This window comes from Spermophilus citellus, assembly GCF_964194105.1.
Source record: "Spermophilus citellus genome assembly, chromosome: 7".
In the NCBI taxonomy this organism is placed as follows: domain Eukaryota; kingdom Metazoa; phylum Chordata; class Mammalia; order Rodentia; family Sciuridae; genus Spermophilus; species Spermophilus citellus.
The window spans coordinates 130,005,726-130,028,830 of record NC_138188.1 but is presented as its reverse complement, the minus strand read 5'-3'; positions in this window follow the sequence as shown (position 1 = coordinate 130,028,830).

The window sequence follows — 23,105 nt, the reverse complement described above, 5'->3', positions numbered from 1 at the left end:
TCTTATATAATTCAATAATATGCATGCACATAAAGTCATCAATTTTATTTCAAAGCCTCATTCTAATTTTTATTACATTTTCTTGTTGAATTGTTTCATTTTTATATATAGAACTTTATAATGGCCTCTTAAATTTTGTCTACTATTAATATTGTAACACTAGCATATTGTTTAATATTTATTTTTTTATCCTTTACATCTCCTTTTTTTTCTTTGTGTATGTGTGTGTATATGTGTGTGTGTGTGTGTGTGTGTGTGTGTGTGTTAGAGAGAGAGAGAGAGAGAGAGAATTTAGATGGTTTTCTTGAAGCCTTGATATAATTTTTATATTTATTTCAAGTTACTGAAATGAACAATAGAAAATATGAACAGCTTTGAGCACGTCAATTGCCTGAAGTCTATGGCTTAATTCTTATCAAAAGTCAACACTGATGTCTGACTTTTACAGCTGCTTCTAGCAACACTGAACAATTTTCACATTTACAAAATGATTCTCACTTGGTCCCAAATGTCATCACTTATCTTTTTTGAAATGTAGAAGCAAGTGTCATGTTTCTTCTCACCTAGTCATATATTTCATAAATTCCTGCCACATCACAGGTTTTCATATTGAATATCTGATTCTACAAGAACTTCAGCCAATAATTAAAGTGGAAACACATTTCAGGTGTTTATGCTGGGCAAATAATAGTACATAGTGACTTCAAAGGAGAGAGGAAAGATCCATTTCAAGAGTGTATCCTGATTAGATCATGAAATCAAAAAAGAGAGTGCTATTATATTTATCTTGTACTTCTGTCACACATAGGTGAGATGACTATGTAAAAATTACTATTGCCTTGAGTTTCAATTTCCTTATCTACAATGAGAATATTGATATGACTAACATTTGGCAGAAAAAATATCAGATATACACACTTATTTTGGTATTTCAAGATTTCTACATTTAGATTTTTATTTCTCTATATATAATTTTTTAAACATCATTACTTGCTCGATGAGAACAAGAAAAACCTATAAAATGATGTTTTACATGATAATTTATATTAGTACTCTGATAACACAAATGTTGACAGTCAAGATACAGTAAATTGAAGACTCAACATGACAAGTATTGCATCCTTTTTTCTCATGTGAAATCTAGAAAAAAAAATATAGAAACTGTGAGGAAAAGGGAAGGGGAGCTGGGAAGGTGGGGAATTAGTGAGACTAATAGGAAGGGGATATGATCAAAACATGTTATATTCACATCGAAATTTTACAATGAAACCTGTTATTTTGTACAATTAATATGCACTTATAATTTTAAAAAGATGCAGTAATTTGATACAGCAATTTAAATGCCATTTAATCAAAAACTTAAATTTAAAGTTGATACTAAAATTTGGTTCATTTAAATATCTTTTTCCTTTAATTATTTTTAAGTTAATTTTTTTTTCATAATACTGATTATTATAAAGCAAATTTTTGAACAATATTTTTCACATTTAACTTTAATCCTTCTTGGTTAGTCCAAAGGAACTTACTCAAAATTACTTAAAACTATCACTTAAAGGAACATGGCAATATTAATTGCCTATTTTACTTAAGATAGACTGATTGGGTCTAGATTTTGTTTTCCTTTTGAAATCATAAAATGGAGTAAATGTGGTACCAAGGAGATTGTAAAATTTAAAAACTACATTTGAATTGAAAAGTCAAATTAATGTTAATGAATGAAACTGAATATAGTTCATATTAAATAATAGAAATGTATATAATATTAATTTGTATTTGGTAATAATTAATGTACTCAATATGTTATAGTTAACACTTGTATAGAAGTAGCTACTTTTTTGAGAATCTTTTGGAAAGAGAGGTGTAGACAAGGACTACACAATAGAATGAGAAACTTATTTGTCAAAATAACTTCATGGAATCAGTACCATTTTGCTCAGCATTATACAAACATACCATAAATATTAATGAATTTTACAGGGTCAGATAACTAATAAGAATGCAATATTGTGGCTTTTACTTATTTCTTTATGTATAGACTTTTAAATATTTAAATCATATTTGAATTTTATAATTTTCAAATGTAAGAGTCATAGCCATTCTACTTTCTATTTCAAAGGAAAATATTACTTTATTAATTTTGTCATGACAAGAAAAATATAATTTGCAAAATTGATTGTTAATATCTCTTTAAGTAAAAGTACACTGATGAATACTATTATCAAAACAAAATATTAAAATACAAACAATATTGTTATTTATTTTTAAAAGTACATTATTAATACTTTCAAGTTGAATTTGCTCCAACATAAAAACCATTACTTATAATATTGCAGCTTATATTATTTCCCCTGAAGAAAAATTATGAAACTTATACTCCTTCTAGGAGATATTGATTTTGAAAATAAGCTTTTTCAAGTAGATTCTTGTAAGCACTAGGATAAAATGACAGCATTTTACATAAAGGGATGAGTAAACATCAATTTCTATATGTAACCAATTAGTTAAGTAGTTAAATAATTAATTATTACGATCATAAAAGAGAGGTTTCTGGCTGTAGGACAAAAATATTTTGTAGTGTTGTTTTATGCAGCCATTTAAAATTTTCTGTTTTTCTTATTTTATAAGATGTTTCATCATGATTCCACTGTTATCTCCAAAATGACTATGTTAAACCTCTATACTGAGTGTGTCATAAAAACTATCACCACCAATAAAATCCTATAGCCATTTTTTTAAAACATCACAGATAGATTACCCTTGATTCTGACCATATGAAATGTGTTTAAGTTTAGAAGGAAAGGAATCACAGAATAGAATATGTTGCAATTACTTGCCAATACAAAAAGTAGCTGCATAAAATGATGTCAACAATTAAATAACATTAATTAGGCATCTTAAAATAACTTTATTGCTATATAATTTGTTTAAAATTCTCACACACACTTTGCATAGAAAGAATATCAGAGTGAGAGAAGTGTAACTTTTTTTATTTGATGAAGCAGATATTATGCTTAAGTAACCCCACTAGTGTTGTTTTAATTTATTGTTTTAGAAAGAGTTCATAACCCACTTGAATCTAATGTATGAAATATGATATGTCAAGAGCTTTGTAATGTTTTGAACAACCAATAAAAAAATAGTAAAAAAAAAAGAATACAGACATGTTTAATTACTTCTATCAGAATTGGGTCATTATCTCTTATTTGTGCTCCCCTGGACTCTTCATCCTTTTCTTCTTTCATAGTCACCTTTGTTACTAATCGGTGATGTATATTATCTTCCCACTATCCCAATGCAATTGCTTTGCTAAGGCCGTTGGTGTCCATTACTTTACAAATCCAATGATCAATTTTTGTTATCTTTATATTTTCAAATAGTTCTCTTACATTTGCCCCTTTGGCTTACTCTGGAAAATGTAATCTTTGACATTGAAGGTACAATGAAACTATTTTTTCACTTTTATCAACCGTTAATTAGCAAAATAATTTTTGCCTCAAATTTTGGTCTTATCGCAGGTAGTCTCCTTGACATTCTGATTATCTATGCTACTTTAACTTCATTGTTTCTCAAGAGTATAATAAACAAATCTCTAGCCCTCTGGAGTTGGGCAATCATAAATTAATAAGTCCTTTTTTGCCCCATGGGTACTTGTTCTACTCCAAGAATCATGTATTCAGTTAGTGGTAGCAATTGTCCCAAACCTCAAAATTTACCTTTGTATTTGTAGATCAACATCTTTTCTTCACTGAATTGCTACAATAATGTATAATTATGCTTTCTTACATAAATTGTTTCTGTTCATACTTTATGAAAATGCTTTATTCAGTACTTACATATGATGATATACTCTTCCTCATCACTTGCATTTGAAAGCTCTCTATCTTAGATTAAATCTCGAAATCTTTATTAGAGTACACATGTTTTTCTGGGATCACTTTTCTTATGTTCTAGGTTCATCTGATTATCTTGAATTTTTTTCTTCCTACATTTATGTTATCATACTAAAAACTCTTCCAAAATTTCATGTTTTTTTTTTTTTTTTGCTTCTGTTCCTTTTCACAAATACTCACAAAATCTTTTCTTCTGTTCATCCCCTATACCTTTCTGATGAATTTGTTCTACAAGTTTAAACAAAATATCTTCTTGGGGCTTAACATTCCTCAAGCATAAAGAATAATTAATTTTGACTCTAAATTGTGCTTTCATAAGTACTTGTCTCTCTCATCAATGTATTAATGACTTTGAGGAAATAGAAAAAAAAATTAAGTAACTTTGGGCATTCCAAGCATTGACCTAAGACATAAAGCCTGAGACATGTTAGGTGCTCCATAATATTTTATAATAAGTTAACATTTCAAATCCTGGATTCATTCAGGTACAATCAATTTATAAATCCATAAAAATTATGTTATAAATCAGACATCACAGGAATGTGTTTTTATTACTAGCTAAACTAAATTTAATGTTCAGATTTGCTGTGTTCCAAAATGTTAAGCTCTTGCCATGACCACATGGCCTTTCTCTCCTGTGTTAGGTCTGGCATGGTGTCTCTCCTTCACAGTAAGAGTGGAAATCAATTTATTCACATTTCTGAGCAGCTATATTGCCACACATGCTTATGCCTTTAAAGGGATTCTGTTGGATTTTAATGCTTACCATTAGAATGTTTCAAAAGTTTAATTTTGAATTTTACTTTTTAACAAAACCTTATGTTATTTAAAGGCTTGATCCTATATGTTTTCTAAGGGCCTCTTGTGTGTACTTCCAACAGTCCATTGTTACACTATGTTGTCTTGGATCATCAGAGATAGTTCCCTGTATTTTTTCCATTGATCATTTGAGGAAAGACATATTGCACTCATAATCCAGGAGTTTGCCCATTTTCTGACATTCAAATGTTGTAGCTCAATGGTTGAGTGCTTGCCTTGCATGCATGAGGCACTGGGTTCAATCCTCAGCGCCACATTAAAAAAATAAATAAATAAAACAAAGATATAAAAAAGTACACTGAATAAATATTTCTTTGATTACTTTATGTTTAGCATTTGCACTCTGGAATCACATGATATTGTTGCCTTTCTATGGAATATTCAGTCTCAACATCACATTGTGAAATCTCACAAATATTCAACAATTCAGTTAAAACGTCCCTTCCCTTCTTCAATACTAGCTTGCCTATATTTGGTTGCCCTACTCATCAAGGGTTATTTGAGCTTTGCTACAAGTCCACAAGTGATACTTTTATCATTCTTGATTTATATTGTTGTATTATTGCCAGATATATAGTTTGACTGTAAAATTCTCTGGGACTGAAGCTCAGATTTTTTTCCTATCAATTCCTTAACACAAGCAGGTTGTCTTTCACATGGCTTGCTGACAATATGTTATGCTAAATTGAAAGTGCTCATTCTTTTTCTTCCATGTTATAATACAAGAATTTTAGGCCAACATTATTCTAAATGAAGAAAAATTGAAAGCATTCCCTCTAAAAACTGGAAAAAGGCAGGGATGCCATCTTTCACCACTTCCATTCAATATACTCCTTGAAACTCTAACAAGAGCTATAGAACAGATGAAAAAATTAAAGGGATACAAATAGGAAGAGAAGAAATGATTCTATATTTAGAAAAAAAATTCTATCAGAAAATTTCTAGGACTAATAAATGAATATAGTAATGTAGCAGGATATAAAATCAATACCCATAAATCAAATGCATTTCTATCATAAGTGATTGATCTCCTTTAAGAGAAATTAGGAAAACTACTCCATTTACAATAATCTCAAAAACAAAACAAAACAAAACAAAACAACAACAACAAAAAAAACCCTCGGGAATCAATCTAACAAAAAAGATGAAATAACTCTACAATGAAAACTACAGGAGACTAAAGAAAGAAAATGAAGAAGACCTCAGAAGATGAAAAGATATTCTATACTCTTGGATAGGCAGAATTAATATAGTCAAAATGGCCAAACTACCAAAAGTGTTATACAAATTTAATACAATTCCTATTAAAATTCCAATGATATTCTTCATAGAAATAGAAAAAGCAACCATGAAATTCATTTGGAAAAATAAGTCACCCAAAATATCCAGAACAATTCTTAGCAAGAAGACTGAAGCAGGAGTTATCACAATACTGGACCTTAAACTAAATTATAGAGCTATAGTAACAAAAAACAGCATGTTATTGACACCTCCCAGACAATAAAAGAACTTAGAAATAAGAATGATGAAAACAGAGTAAGGCATTGTTTTTCTTGAGAAAGAAACAATTTGGTACCACCTACATATAATTATAATATGATAATTGCATTACAAGCTAATAGAAAAATTATATTGACTATGGGTTGCTTGATTTTAATTTAAATATTAACACAGACTATAAGAATTAAACTTCATAATTTTAAGTTTCCAATTATTTATTACTATTGCTGTGAAGGGAGATGTCCCCATTGAAAATTATCACATTGATTTTGGGGGGATTAAGTAGTGCTTTACCAACTGTAATGTTACCAGTACTTAAGTTATAAAGGTAAATACAAAGATTTCCAATCTCATAATGATGGATTGAAAAGTTTTGCAGAGAAATATCTACAATTTTGTGTGTGTTTTTCTGATTGTTAAATATTTCATTTTTCTTTCCTATAGTATACACCTATTCTCAAATGAAAGGAAATAAAATAATCCCATTCTTTAGATCCCGAATTTTCTTTTATATTAGTTCCAAAGAGCACCCCTACTTATAGATGTTAGAACAAACAGGCAGCAAGGTGAAATGGTCTTTTTACCTGACAGAGTTTTCAGTCATAGAAGATGAGGAGAAAATTTATCCTTAGAGAATACTCTCAGAGTAAGTTTTTTACAGTTACTCCCTAGAGGTTAAGAAATAACTGAACACTAATACATCTACCAAAATTGCCTAGGTTGGCTCAATTCTCCACTAAAGTTGTGACTGTATTTCTTTTTCTCCTGTTTTTATAAGATGTCTTTAAGTGACAACACTTTAAGTTTTAAGGTGGATATTTTAGAGATTTTTGAAGAAAGTGCAACTACTACAAGATAGAATTGTTTCCAAATCTAGATTATTTTAAGAAAATGTTAAAATGTCAGAGCCAACTGCTTTTCCTTATATAATCAATCACTGATGTATCTCCACTGTTGATTCAGTCAATAGAAGTACAAGTCAGTAATTAATTTGCATTTAATTACATAATATGGAATGCCATTCAAAACAGTAATTTTTATTAAAAATATACAGCTTGTTTACTTTTTATAAGCTTGAAGTTTTCCATTTTTGTAGAGTTTTGTGTACAGAACATCACAAAATTTATACTGTGGTTGGATATAATAATCTTATTGTATTTTTTTGTAATTTGTATCAAACATTATTTAATAAATAGTGTGACAAACAGGAATTATGTGTACTGAAGCTATAATATATGAGGTCATTATATAATTATTCATTTCTTCTAAAATGATGATAGGAAAATATGATTTCTATGGATTTTTAAATATAACAAAAATCTAAAGAATACATATTTCTAATTTCATAAGACTATACTCACAGGATTTTTTCTCATTCATGATTTTGAGAATGGAAATAAAGAATATCAAAACAAAAAGTGCATTGGATGATGTGGTAGAAAGTTTCAGTCCTGTAAAAACCAACAAACTTGGTTTACATACCAAAATCTATTTTTATGAAATAACACAAAAATTCAAAAAAAATCTGACAATTTATTACCATTAATTATGTGAATTATTTTAAAATTTGCTACATAGATAATTTTGTAATTTATTTTCTTCCATAATGCTATTCTCATAAATTATTCTGATGGCCTTTTCAACTATTGTATTTTAAAGAAGTTACTTAAAAAGTAATAGTCTTTCTAACAGTATTAGGAATCATTAAATCATTTGTATAAATATATGTGTGTAAGGTATTTTGACTGTTGCAATTTGCAACTGAATTCTTTCAATATTTGCATGCAATAACATCTGTTCCTTTGGGAAGAAGTATATTTAGCATTTTGTTTTTAGAAATGTATGTTTGCAAATATATTGCATAAACACTATTTATTACATAAAAGTATAATTTTTATGCAAGAATAATAAAATAAAAATTCCATCAATTAATATTAATGTGATTGAAATAAAAAACTAGATTATGTCAAAGAAACATACACACACATATTTGTGTGTATACATACATACATAGAGAGGGAGGAAATGGAGGGGGAAATAAGGTGGCAAGGAAAGGTGTAGGAGGGAAGCAAGGAATAAAGAGAATAATCATAGAAAGATGGAGAGAAGGAGGGAAGAATAATATAGCACAAATAGACAAGCATGCCTTTCTTTTTATTATACTTTACTTGAAAAATGTATTTTAGCCTCTTTTGTTTTTGGGGATACATAAATTTCAATGCTTACAACACCAAATTTTAACTCATTATTTTCTATTTCTATATTTTCCAATGATAATATGTATGCTAAATTATATTTTTCCCTGCTATGAATTCTTATGTTTGATTGACATTTTCTAATATCTATGAATCTATTCTAGTCAGGTACACAAAGATTAACAAATATAATTCTCAAGGATGCTGCTTCTGTTCTTAATTATAATGAAATATTTCATGATATCTATATTTGAAAGGATATATATATATATACATATTTCTTCCTTACTTTTTTAAATTGATTATTTAAAGCATTACATAGCTCATGATATATCATCTTTCATACATTTGACTCAAATTGTGTTTTGAACTCCCATTTTCACCCCAAATACAGATTGCAGAATCACATCTGTTACATATTCACATTTTTACATAATGCCATATTAGTGACTGTTGTATTCTGCTACCTTTCCTATCCCCTAATATCCCCCCTCCCCTCCCCTCCCCTCCCATCTTCCCTCTCTACCTCCCCTGCTGTTGTTCAATTCTCTCCCTTTTTTCCCCACCCCCTTTAAGATAAAAATACACCTAAACATTATGTATGTTAAATAAAACCTGTTTAACATAAGACAAATTTTATAATATATGTATGCTTTGGTGAAACAGAGAGTAAGGTTAAGCTTGATAGTGTATTAGCAGTCATTAAATTGTTAAAGACTATTGAATAACCTACTCAAATTTAAAATAAAATAGATGTAGTTTATAAAGTATAACATTATTTCAAAGTGATCAATATTATATCTTGGAAGTATTTCATGCTATTTTTCAAGGATGGAGTTCATTTACTACAAATTATCAAACACAAACAGAAAAAATAACATGAATAAATTGAGGTATGGCTCCTAGTCTTTACATCACTTAAAAAATAAGGGTTTCTGATAATTTAACTCTTCCAAGAAAAGAGACTTAGAATTATATTAAGTATTAATATTAGGCAGAATTTTTAAATTTTTTAAATTGAGTTTCCTAAAGCAATGATCAGAATGAAACTTCTTCCCAATTTTTTCTATTTTGTGCTTATATTTTTTAATTTAGTTTCAGTATTTATTGTTTATACTTCATGCTTCAAAGTTTACAATTATAATTTAATGATGCAATTAAATGCATAGAAATATGTATATTTTGATCCCTTGTGACTAATGTATATACCCACATGATACATGTTGAAGTCAAGAATAGAACTCCATTATATCTCTTATGGTTTAGATATGAAATATCCCCCAAAAGGTCACATGTGAAACACTGATAGCATTTTCAAAAGTGAAATGATTAGATTATGAGAGGTACCACCTAAGTTCTGGATTAATTCTCTGGTGATTAACTTGAAACTATAGACAGGTATAGTGTGAGTGGAGGAGAGAGTTAACTGGGGTTTACAATTTGATAAGTGGAGTTCTCTCTCTCTGTTTCCTAGTTGTTACAATCTGAGTTACTTTCTTCTGCTGTGCCCCTCTGCCATGATCTTCTCTCTCAACTCAGGCCCAAAGCAATGGAATCAGCCATCTATGGACTGCAACCTTTAAAACTGTGGGTTCCAAATAAACTTTTCCTCCTCTACACAGTCCTTGTCAGGTATTTTGATTACAGATATTTAAAAAAAATGACCAAAACAATCTCAGAAATGTCCTTTGCATCACTTTGGAAATCAAGTTCTACACTTGGGGAGCATCCACAGTTGATTTTTGAAAACTGTACATTAGCTTTATTTCTACATAAATTTCATGTGAATGGAATTACACAATTGTGCTCTTCTATATCTAATAGGATATTACTCATTTGTATGGATATGCCACAAATTGTATATACACTGTCAGATGGATGAATATTTCCGCTGCTTTCAGCTTTTGACATTGTAAATAATGCTACTTATGAACAAATTATATGTTATGTGAACACATGTTTTCTTTTCATTTCTTTAGAATAAACTTGCAAAAACATAGTTTCATAAGATAGGTTTGATGTTAGAAAAACTGCTGACCTGTTACTCAAAGTGGGGATTTATTGTTTTATTCCCAACAGTAAGGTAAGATAATTGCTCTTATGCCACATCTGTGACAGTATTAGGTGCTTATCAACATTTTAATTTTAATCATTACATTCATATACATATATCTGAAATAACAGAGAACTATTATATTTGGAAAATGTGTATGCAGATGTTGAAAAATTAAACATGAATTATCATGGCAAAAATTGATAGAGGACATGGTAAAAAAAGATAACATGAAGCATAATTATCCAGTAATAATGGGGGAAATATATTGCTATACCAAATAGCTGCTAATTAAAACATAATGCCATTATAAAATATATCAAATTAATGTGATTAGAAATAAAAATGCAAAATGTTATCAGAGTATTTAAAATAAGTATCACATTTGTTTAATTTGAACATAGATAATTTTAGAATTTTTGGAAGAATAGGCAAAATATCAAGTTATTAAAATATTCTGTTACCTGATATTCCAATTTCTATGCACAGATAAAAAGGGTAGAGGCAGAAACTTTCAACAATGATTCTTAACAAAGATATACAGCGTCAACATATTTAAAACATTTTAAATATTTAATAGAAGTTGTTAAAATACACAAAATATGCATGAATAATTACACCATACAACACACTTGGAAAAATACCTTGGAAATCATCATGTTCAAGCTGAAAACATTATATATTATTTTATCCCTATTCATATGTATTATTTTGTCCCTCTATTACATTTCCTGATTTTGCTTTATTTATTTGTTAGCTCTTCTGGAAACACTTCAAGTATAATATTCATATCCTTCATTTTACTACCTCTCCAAAGTTTTACTTCTTCCCCGATCCATACACATCAGAAAAACATCCATTTGTGATACATCTACTCAATGCCTTCTATATCCCTAATCATATTCTCCAGCATTTATTATTTTTATGAAATAAGCATCAGACATTTTTGTAGTTGTAGCACATGATCTGAAGCATTCCAAAAATAGCATTTGTGATATCTTGAATAATAGCTGCAAGCTGGCCACCTCATGTGCGAAATTGGTCCTGGAGTTAATATTATTTGCCCTACATACTAACTCAGATTTGGATTATTTCCATTATTAAAACATTTTTATAACAGTACAACTTTCCAGTTTTTTTCCAAAATATAAGATTGGACAATGCTGAACATGTGGTTCTGTAAAACCTAAAAAATACATCAAGTACAAGGATTGGATACTACCTTGATTACTAGCAACCAGTTTTTTGTTTGTTTTAAGTATTTCTTCTGGGTACATATTTTGTGTATATAATTATATGTGTGAAAAAGATCCTATTTGTTCTTTAGGTTTACAAGTTGCCTTGAAGAGTGTAATATCACAAAAAGTATGAAACAGCACAACATAAATGGTCTTCTCTAATGAAATCATCTTTTTCAAGTATAAAATGTCTTGTGAGAAAATGCAGTTTTCCATTATTATTTGCAGCAATGGAAGTTCTGTTCTAGAAATATCATGCTGGTTACAGATACAATATTTATATAGATGAATTTAAGAATTTTTTAATAACGTGTAATTTCAGTAAATAATTACTTCTACATTTCATAAAAAGAAAAAATAAACACTAGAGGATATTAAGAGTTTTGAGTTCTTAGCTCAATATTTGGAATTTGGGACAATGGGACTACAGCATTATTAAACTTCGAATAGGAATGTGGTTTTCAAGTACAGTTTTGTTTTCTCTAGGTGATATTAGATATTGATATATTATCTTAATTTGTAAATATCATTTTCAAAAAAGATTCTTTATGTTTAAAATTCATTTCTTTAACAATAATATTACAAATTAGTGAACCCATTATTTTAACAAAAATTTTTCTTAGCTTAAGCTTTTGATGTTACAATATATCATTTTTGGTTTTCAGAAATGTTTAATAAAATATGCTAATAGATTTACTGATGAAAACATTTTTTAATGTTTTAATGGGTTGTTACTTCAGAATTACTGACAATAAAATATTATGTTAAATTATTTATTAATAGGTAATATTTCAAGGACATATTGACTTCATATTTATTTGTAACTCAGAATAGGTCAAAATAGAGTTTATAAAAAATGTCTTAAAAAAGAATTAGAAATTGTATTCACTCCTTAAAATAGAAGTATATGTGCAACTATGTATAATACATAATATTATAAAAGAAATTAATATTTTATAAAGTGTATGATAGATGATTCACATCAAAATATTCCTTTTTAAAAAGGAGAATACTCACCAGCATTGACAATGGGTCCTTTATCGTCCACAGCTTGAAAAAAATACCACAATTACATATAAATATTCTCAAACACTGGTATGTGAATAAAAACAATTTGCATTTAAAGGATTTGCAATGTTTCTGGAAAATCATGTTAAGCGCAATTTGTGCACTAGAGACTATCCTAATGATTTAAGTTGTAGTGGAACGTGTTGATAGGATAGTAAATTAAACACAACTCTGAAAACCAATATAGAGGTTCTTCAAAAGTTTAGGAATGAATCACCATATGACTCAGCTGTACCATCCCTCAATATTTATCCAAAATAAAGTCATTGTACTATACTGATGTAAGCATATCCTTATGTATAGAAAAAAAAAAGCGCAATAGCAAAATTATGGAACCAGCTTTCATACCATGCCCATCAACAGATGAATGGATTAAGAAAAGGTGGCATGTATATATACAATGGAGATTTTTTCGGTCACAAAGAAGAACAAAACATGTCATCTGCAGGAACATGGATGGAACTGGGTAGCAGTATGTTAGCAAACAGAAGAGAGATCAGTGAGTAAAAGGGGGACATGGAGAGAAAAGATGGGAGGGAAATGGGAGATACTAGGGAGCAAGATTGATTAAATTTATTTCTGTACATTTATGACTATGTAATGATGAAACCAGTTATGTCAAGTTATAACACACCTATAAAAATGATTGAATACAGACCATTATTGCATTGAAATATGTACATTTTAATGTACCACAAGCCTTTATAATGGAGTTAAATAAGATTAACCTAAAGAGGTTTTTTTTTTTGTAGTGCTAAATAGAAGGTATATAAATATAGCTTATTTAAAAAAATTAATTGATTTTTAAAAATAAATGACAGAAGAATACATTATAATTCTTATTACACATATACAGCACAGTTTTTCATATTTCTGGTTTTATAAAAAGTATGTTCATACCAATTCAAGTCTTCATATATGTACTGTGGATAATGATGTCCATCAAATTTCACCATCCTTGCTAGAGTTTGTCAATTACTGCCATGCTCCCCCTCTCTACCCCACTATGAATCAGCCTCCTTATATCACATAAAACATTCAGCATTTATTTTTTGGGGGGATTGGCTAACTTCACTTAGCATTATCTTCTCCAGCACCATGCATTTACCTGCAAATGCCATGATTTTATTTTTTTATTGCTGAGTAGTATTCCATTGTGTATATATGCCACATTTTTTATCCATTCATCTCCTGAAGGGCATCTAGATTGGCTCCACAGTTGATCTATTGTGAATTGTGCTGCCATAAACATTCATATGGCTGTGTCCCTATAGTATACTGTTTTTAAGTCCTTTGAGTAGAGACCAAGGAGAGGGATAGCTGGGTCAGATGGTGGTTCCATTCCCAGTTTTCCAAGGAATCTCCATACTGCTTTTCATATTGATTGCACCAATTTGCAGTTCCACTAGCAATTTATGAGTGTACCTTTTTCCAAACATCCTCACTAACACTTATTGTTGTTTGTATTCATAATAGCTGCCATTCTGACTAGAGTGATATGTTATCTTAGAATAGTTTTGATTTGCATTTCTCTGCTAGAGATGATGAACATTTTTCATATATTTATTGATTGATTGTATATCATCTTCTGAGAAATGTCTGTTCAGGTCCTTGGCCCATTTATTGATTGGGTTATTTGGTTTTTGGTGCTTAGCTTTTTGAGTTCTTCATATACCCTAGAGATTAGTGCTCAATCTGATGTTTTAGGAGTAAAAATTTGCTCCCAAAATATAGGCTTTCTATTCACCTCACATGTTGTTTCTTTTGCTGAGAAGATACATTTTAGTTTGAATCCATCCCATTTATTGAATCTTGGTTTTAATTCTTGTGCTATAGGGGTCTTATTAAGGAAGTTGGGATGTAATCCCACATGATAAATATTAGGCCCTACTTTTTCTTCTAATAGACTCAGAGTGTCTGGTTTAATTCCTAGGTCCTTGATACATTTTGAGTTTTGTGCAAGGTGGGAGATAGGCATTTAATTTCATTTTTTTTTTTTTTTGCATATGGATTTGCAGGTTTCCCAGCACCATTTGCTGAATAGGCTATCTTTTCTCCAATGCATGTTTTTGACACCTTTGTCTAATATAAGATAATTGTAATTTTGTGGGTTCATCTCTGTGTCCTCTATTCTGAACCATTGGTCTTCCACCAGTCTGATTTGGTGTCAATACCATGCTGTTTTTGTTACTATTGCTCTTTAGTACTGTGATGTCACCTGCTTCACTCTTCCTGCTAAGGATTGCTTTAGCTATTTTGTGTCTCTTATTTGTCCAGATGATTTCACAATTTTTTTTATTTCTATGAGGAATGCCATTGGGATTTTGATCAGAATTGCATTATATCTCTATAGTAATTTTAGTAGTATGGTTATTTTGATAATATTAATTCTTCCTATCCAAGAGCAAGGTAGATCTTTCCATCTTCTAACTTATTCTTTGATTTTTTTTCTTTAGGATTTTGTAGTTTTCCTTGTATAGATCTTTCACCTCTTTTGTGAAGTTCATTCCCAACTATTTTTTTTAAGCTATTGTAAATGGAGTAGTTTTCCTCATTCCTCTGTCAGAGGATTTGTCACTGAAATACAGAAATGCCTTTGATTTATGGGTGTTGATTTTATATTCTGCTACTTTGCTGAATTCAAAAGTTTTTACAAAATATAAAATACCAGAAAAACAATGGAAAAAAACTGTAGGAACTATTTCTATGATATATTCAAGTGTACTTCCAAAACATATTAAAATATGCCACAAAATGTGAAAACAAAAATATATCATATAAAATGTGCTATGTTTTATAATTAAAACACTGTGGATTTGGCTAATGAATAGACAGATTAAATATTAAATAGAAAATTCAGACCATGTAAATATATATGCAGAATGTTATATGATAAAGATTACATTACATTAATTTATCAAAAATATTTAAGTAAATGATGCTGAAATAATTGGGCAAGTTGATTCATTTGACAAGTTTGGTTTTGAAAAATCAAAAACAGACTAGTGCTGCCTATCTACCACAAAGAAGATATCTGAATATAATAATGAAAAGCATTCCAGTGATATGATAACCAGGGAAATTCCCATAGATATGAATAAATATGATAAATTCAATGAAAGAAGACATAAAAAGATTTATAAAAATAAGCCCCAAAATTCAGTCTCAGGCTTTTCCATTTTAACAAATGACAAATATCACAAGAAAGGGGAAAAGAAAAAATAATACTTGGAATAAAACTTTTCAGTGTATATCACAGATAAATGTTAATAGTCCTAATATTTTTAGGACTAAAATATTAAGGGTGAGTGAAAGAGCTATTGGGATATTACCCAACAGAAAATTGTGTAAAAAGATATAAGTAAACAATTCTCAAAAGATAATATAAAAATGACCATTAAAAATTTTAAATATGGAAGAGAAGAAACATAAAAATAAAAATTATACTGCAATCTACATTGTGGTAAGAACTAAGTGTTTGCTTCTGTAACATGGCAATTATCCACAAATTCACAAATTTTATTCCAAATAATTTATAATTCTAACCAACTCAATACAAAAGAAAATATTGTAAATAATTTTATAAATCTTGAAAAACATTCATAGTTTTGTAAGTGATATCTGTAAGGTCAGAGGATAAAAAATAAAAATAAGTGTAGTCTAAGACAAGAGAATTACAAGTTCAAAGCCAACCTCAGCAAAAATGAGGTAGTAAGCAACTAAGCGAGACCCAGTCTCTAAATACAACACAAAATAGGACTGAGGATGTGGCTTAGTGGTTGAGTGCCACTTAATTCAATCCCCAGAACCAAAAAAAAAAAAAATCAAACTATAAAAATCAATCACCTTTTGATATACCCACAATAAACATGAAGATACCAAAATAAAAAATAAAAAAAAATATTTAGGGATAAACATAGCCAAATATATGTGTTGATAATTTAAAAAAAAATGATGAAATAAATCAAACAGATTTTTTGAAAATGGAGATAGGTACTAAATCGGAAGAGTTATTATGGCAAAGAAATAAGTTGTACTCTAATTGATCTATGGTTTTAAAGGAGATGCTATCAGAACCTCAGGTTTTCTGCAGACATATACAAACTTAGTATAATATCTACATGAAAATTCATAAGCCAGAGTTTAGTTGAAGAAACTTAAAAAAGAAGAATAAAAATCAGAGGAATTGGTCTACCTGATATGAATATTTATCATAGAGCTGAATATTGAAACAGTGTGGTGTTGAAGAGGAATCATCAAAATCATGAATGAAACACAGAATCCAGAAAAAGATCAACACAGTTATATTAAATATTTCACAGATTCAAAAGCAGTTAACAGTAAGATTATTTTTTCAGCAACTAGTATAATCAAATATCCATAAGCAAAACAATAAAAAAGCTAACTAAAATATAGCTTTTAACTTATGCAAAAATAAAAAGACTTTAAATATTTACAAAATTTATAATATCATAAGTATTCTAAAACACATAACTATATATAACATCTTTAGAAAAAAATATAAATTATTTTGGTTTTAAGACTGGGTTGATTTTGAAAACAACATAGTTAAAAATGACATAGAAAAAAATGAAATTTTGCCTCACATAAATGAAATTTTTTGGTTTTTGAAAGTCAATGTAAAGAGGATTAAAAACACGAGCTGCATGTGTGTAAAAAATATTTGAAAACCACTTTTATGACAAACAACTAAGGCATGCACTGTAGAAAATTTTTAAATTTCAACACTTAAAAACTGGACAATCTAATGGGAAAATAGGCAAACATTATATACAAACATTACATTGGTTAGAATATGCAGATGGCAAATACCAATAAAAAGATGTTGAACATAATTAGCCATCAGGAAAACACAAAATAAAACAACAATGCTATGTATCTAACATTTATTAGAAGGTATAAAATGAAAAATAATGGCAACTTCAAATGTTGGTACTTGCACAGAGAAATAAAATCAACCACACTTTGATGGTGAAAATGGGAAGTAGCACAGCTACTTCATAAAACAATTTGAAAATTTCTTATAAAACTAAACATTCAATTCCAAACAATTTCATTATTGTGAATCTAACCCAAATAAAGATAATTATGTTTATACAAAAGCCTTTCTATAAATGTTTAGATAAACTTTTTTTTTGTAATAGCTAATATCTGTAAACAAACCAGATGTCCTTAAATGAAATGATGGTTAAAATAACTGTGAAACATCCATGCCATGAAATACTATTCAGCAACATAAAGAAACGATTCATCCATTCACATGACAACTTGGCTTTGTGAAAGATTCCCAATTCATATCATAGGATTTTATCTATGTAACCTTTTACTTATTTTTAATTTGTTCTAATTATAGATACAGTAGAATGCATTTTGACACATCATACATAATTGAAGTGTAATTTCTCATTCTTCTAGTTGTACATGTTGTAGAATGACAACAGTCATGTAATCATATATGCAAATAGGGTAATGATGCCTGATTTATTCTACTATCCTTCCTCCCCATAGTCCTTTTCCCCTCCCTTCACTCCCCTCTGCCTAATCCAACGTACTTCTATTTTTTTCCTTCACTCTCACTCTTATTGTGAATTAGCATCCAAATATCTGAGAAAACTTTTAGCCTTTGGTTTTGGGGAAATGGCTTATTTTGCTTACCATGATATTCTCCAGCTTCATCCATTTACTGGCAAGTACCATAATTTCATTCATCTGTAAGGCTGAGCGATATTCCATTGTTTATATATATGACATTTTATTTATCCATTTATCTGTTGAAGGGCACCTCGGTTGGTTCCATAGTTTGACTATTGTGAGTTGAGCTGCTGTAAACATTGATATGGCTGTATCACTGTAGTATTCTAATTTTAAGTCCTTTAGCTATAAACTGAAAGGTGAGACAGCTGGTTCAAATGGTGGTTCCATTCCAAGTATTCTGAGAAATCTCCGTACTGGTTTCCTTAATGTTTGTACCAATTTGCAGTCCCACCAGCAAGAGTGCACCTTTTCTCCCACATCTTCACCAACATTTAGTCTTGCTTATATTCTTGATACTTGCCATTCTAACAAGAGTGAGATGAAATCTTAGAGTAGTTTTTATTTGCATTTTTGAATGAAAACATTTTAGAAATGGAGAACAGTTTATTTGTTACTTGGGGATAGGGTAGGGGGGGCATGTCCTATAATAGGACAACAGCAGAATTCTTTTTTTATTTATTTTTATTCTAATTTGCTATGTATGACAGAAGAATGAGTTACAATTCATATTACACAATATAGAGGAAAATTTTTCATATCTCTGCTTGTACACAAAATAGACTCACAATTTTTCATATCTCTGGTTGTACACAAAGTAGAGTCACACAATTTGTGTCTTCATACATGTACTTAGGGCAATGATGTCCATCTTGTTCCACCACCTTTCCTACCCCTGTGCCTCCTACCCTCTCTTCCCTCCCCTTTCCTCTATCTAGAAGTCACTAATCCTCCCATGTTCTCTCCACCAACTCAAGTATGAATCAGCATTCTTATATCAGAGAAGACATTCAGCATTTGGTTTTTGGGGATTCACTAACTTTAGTTAGCATTATGTTTTCCAGCTAGATCCATTTACTTGCAAACAGAAGGATTCTTTGGGTGATAGAATTGTTTTGTACATACACTGTAGTAGTGGATATATATATATATATATATATATATATATATATATATATAATCAAATACTCACATGCAGGGTAAATGAGTACAAGAAAAACAGGATATCTGAAACAAGATTGATCAGTTTTATCAATTTCAATATCCTGTTGAGACATACCATAAGGTGTTTCAAGACATGTTACCCACTTGGGAACACTTGGGAAAGTATAGATGAGATTTCTGTTATTTGTTAGAAGCACAAGTAAATCTATAATTAACTCAATAAAAATATAGTTAAAAATATCACCCTGATACACACTCAATTATCAGACTGCAAATTTTAAAAACTTGACAGTACATTCTACTGATGAAGCTGAGGGGAAAGAATAATTCTCACATATTACCTATGGAAGATGAAATGAGTACATTTGCAGAGGAGAATTTGACAATATGTAATAAAATGAAAAATGGGCTTAGTTTTTGACCTGGAAACTACAATTCTAAATTTATTTTCTTTTTTTATAATTCCCCAACAATACCAAATACATATCTATATGCTTATTTCTTTGTTGAAAAAATGCAATATATTTGGAATATTGTGAATTTAAATGATAAGAAAATGACTATGCTGAAGCATAATGTATCAGATTTTTATTGCTATGACCAAAATACCCTATAAGAACAACATAATAGAGGAAAATTTTATTTTGGCCCATGGTTTCACAGGTCCACTTTCAGCCAAGTTCATTGCTCTGGGCCCAAAGTAAGACAGATCATTCATGATGAATGGCTATGGCGGTAGAACACTGATCACTTCATGGCAGCTAGGAAGCAGAGAGAAAAAGGTGAAAAAGCAGTAGAGAAGATGCAACCTTCCAGAACTCACACTCAGTGACCCAACTCCCCCAACCATGCTATACCTACTTACAGTTACCACTCAATTGGTCATTCAAACTAGGATGGACTGATTAGATGACAGCTCTTACAATCCCATCATTTCTCCTCAATTACATAGGGATTTGGGGGGGGGATACTTCATATTTAAACCATAATATATGACTCTCAAGAATAAACTGTTTATATACATCAACTTTTTCAGTCAGATTTTTTTTTTTATTGGTTGTTCACAACATTACAAAGCTCTTGACATATCATATTTCATACATTAGATTGAAGTGGGTTATGAACTCCCAATTTTACCCCAAATGCAGATTGCAGAATCACGTCGGTTACACATCCACAATTTTACATAATGCCCTATTAGTAATTATTGTATTCTGCTACCTTTCCTATCCCCTACTATCCCCCCTCCCCTTCCCTCACATCTTCTCTCTCTACCCCATCTATTGTAATTCATTTCTCTCCTTATCACTATTTGCGGATGACATGATTCTATACCTAGAAGACTCAAAAGGATCTACAAAGAAACTACTCGAACTAATAAATGAATTCAGCAAAGTGGCAGAATATAAAATCAACATGCATAAATCAAAGGCATTTCTGTATATCAGCGACAAAACTTCTGAAATGGAAATGAGGAAAAACACTCCATTCACAATATCCTCAAAAAAAAAAAAATAAAATACTTGGGAATCAACCTAACAAAAGAGGTGAAAGATTTATACAATGAAAACTACAGAACCCTAAAGAGAGAAGTAGAAGAAGATCTTAGAAGATGGAAAAATAAACCCTGTTCATGGATAGGCAGAACTAACATCATCAAAATGGCAATATTACCAAAAGTTCTCTATAGGTTTAATGCAATGCCAATCAAAATCCCAAGGGCATTTCTTGTAGAAATAGATAAAGCAGTCATGAAATTCATATGGAAAAATAAAAGACCCAGATTTTTCATCTCTGTACTAAAACACATAGCAAAAATATTTGAGCAGGAAATGTTTATTTAGGGGTCCCAGTTTCAAAGGTCTCAGTTTATAAGGGACTGACTCCAATGCTCTGGATCTGAGATGGGGTAGAAATTCATGTCAGAAAAAAAGCAGGTTAGTATATGAACACCAGAAAGCAGAGTGAGCTCTGCTATCCAGCAGAATATAAACCCCAAAGGCACATCCCTAGTGATCTACCTCCTCCAACCACACTGTAACTACCTACTGTTTCCAACCAGTTAATTGATGCACTGATCCAGTTAAGGATCTCATATCCCAATCATTTCACCTCTTCACCTCTAAAACTTGTTGCATTGCCTCACACATGAGCTTTAGGGGGACATCTCATATCAAAATCATAACATAAACTAAGTATATATATTTATATATATTGCATATATAATTTTTTGTTATATAACTTTCAAAAATGTAGAATATGTACTGAATAATTTCTAAGATGTAGTTTAATGAGAATGTTTAGAAAAAACTAATAGTATGATAGCAGTAATTTTGTGTAACAAATAATTTTAAATTCCAAATAACTGCTTATTTTTATTATAAGAAAGGAAGAAAGATAAGCCAGAAACGATTGATAGTAATAACCTGAAGAAGGTGGTTGGGAATATAGAAATGGTTTACAATGAAAAACAAGACCAAATAAGTTCAACTTTATTTCAGATGATTGCAGATGTGGGTGGCCAACCAATCAGTACTTTGACTATAAACCCTCAGATTAGAAATAAAAATGAAAAAGTGACATAAAATATTAATGACCCTTTGAGACAGGTACTTTAATTTAAAAATGAGAAATCTGAAGCACTAATGTTTTCTAATTCTAATAGATTTGAATATATAAAATAATCACACCAGCAAATCTATATTTATAATAATGACTAGAACTATAAGGAAAAGCACATTATTTACATATATTATTGCATGGATACAGTTTGTAAAATTTCACTCTATTAGTTACTGTGGGTCACACTAAACCCTGGATTCAACACACTGCTAAATAACAATAATAACAACAATAATAAAATCCATTTATTTCAATAAGTGGAAAAACTTTGGTTATGATGGTTTTTAAATTGAAATGTTTATACTAAAAGCATATATTATGTTAATATTTTTACTTAACATTAACTCAATTGAGTTAGAAAATGCAGACAGTTGACAAAATTATGTTTTATAAAGAGAAATGAAATTTAAATATGTCTAAATAAAAGTCTGATTGCAAACAACAAAATTTATACTTGACATAAATAAAGAGTGATGTGTTGGATAAATATAAGAATTATAGCTAAAGGAAATACTATAAAAGCAAATTTATGAAAAAATAAACAGTAACATGGCATGATGTGCAGTCTTTTGATCTATGGATGATATATATAGAAAATTACTGACAATCCCAATAGGAGTTTATCATAGTGATTTCCAACTCATAAGTGCTTTTTAATGAGCTCAAAGGAAGTAAGTCAGTGTTCATAATTGCTTAAGAAGAATGAGAGTAGAAATAATGAAGATTTTCCTAAAATTTTTCATTTGACTATTTTGTATGAAGCCATTCATGAATCAATGCCTTTAAGTTTTAAATAACAATAATGTCCAAGAAAAATTATCACCCTAGTTTCATTATTGGTGGTGTTTTAATTTCAGAAAATCAATCCCAATATATAAAGTACAAAATATTTTCTTATTATTTACTAATTTTTAAGAATATAAAACTATTTTATTAACATTTTATTTTGGGCAGAGAATTGCTGACAAACCCCCATTAGAGTGTATAAAAATAAAACTAACTA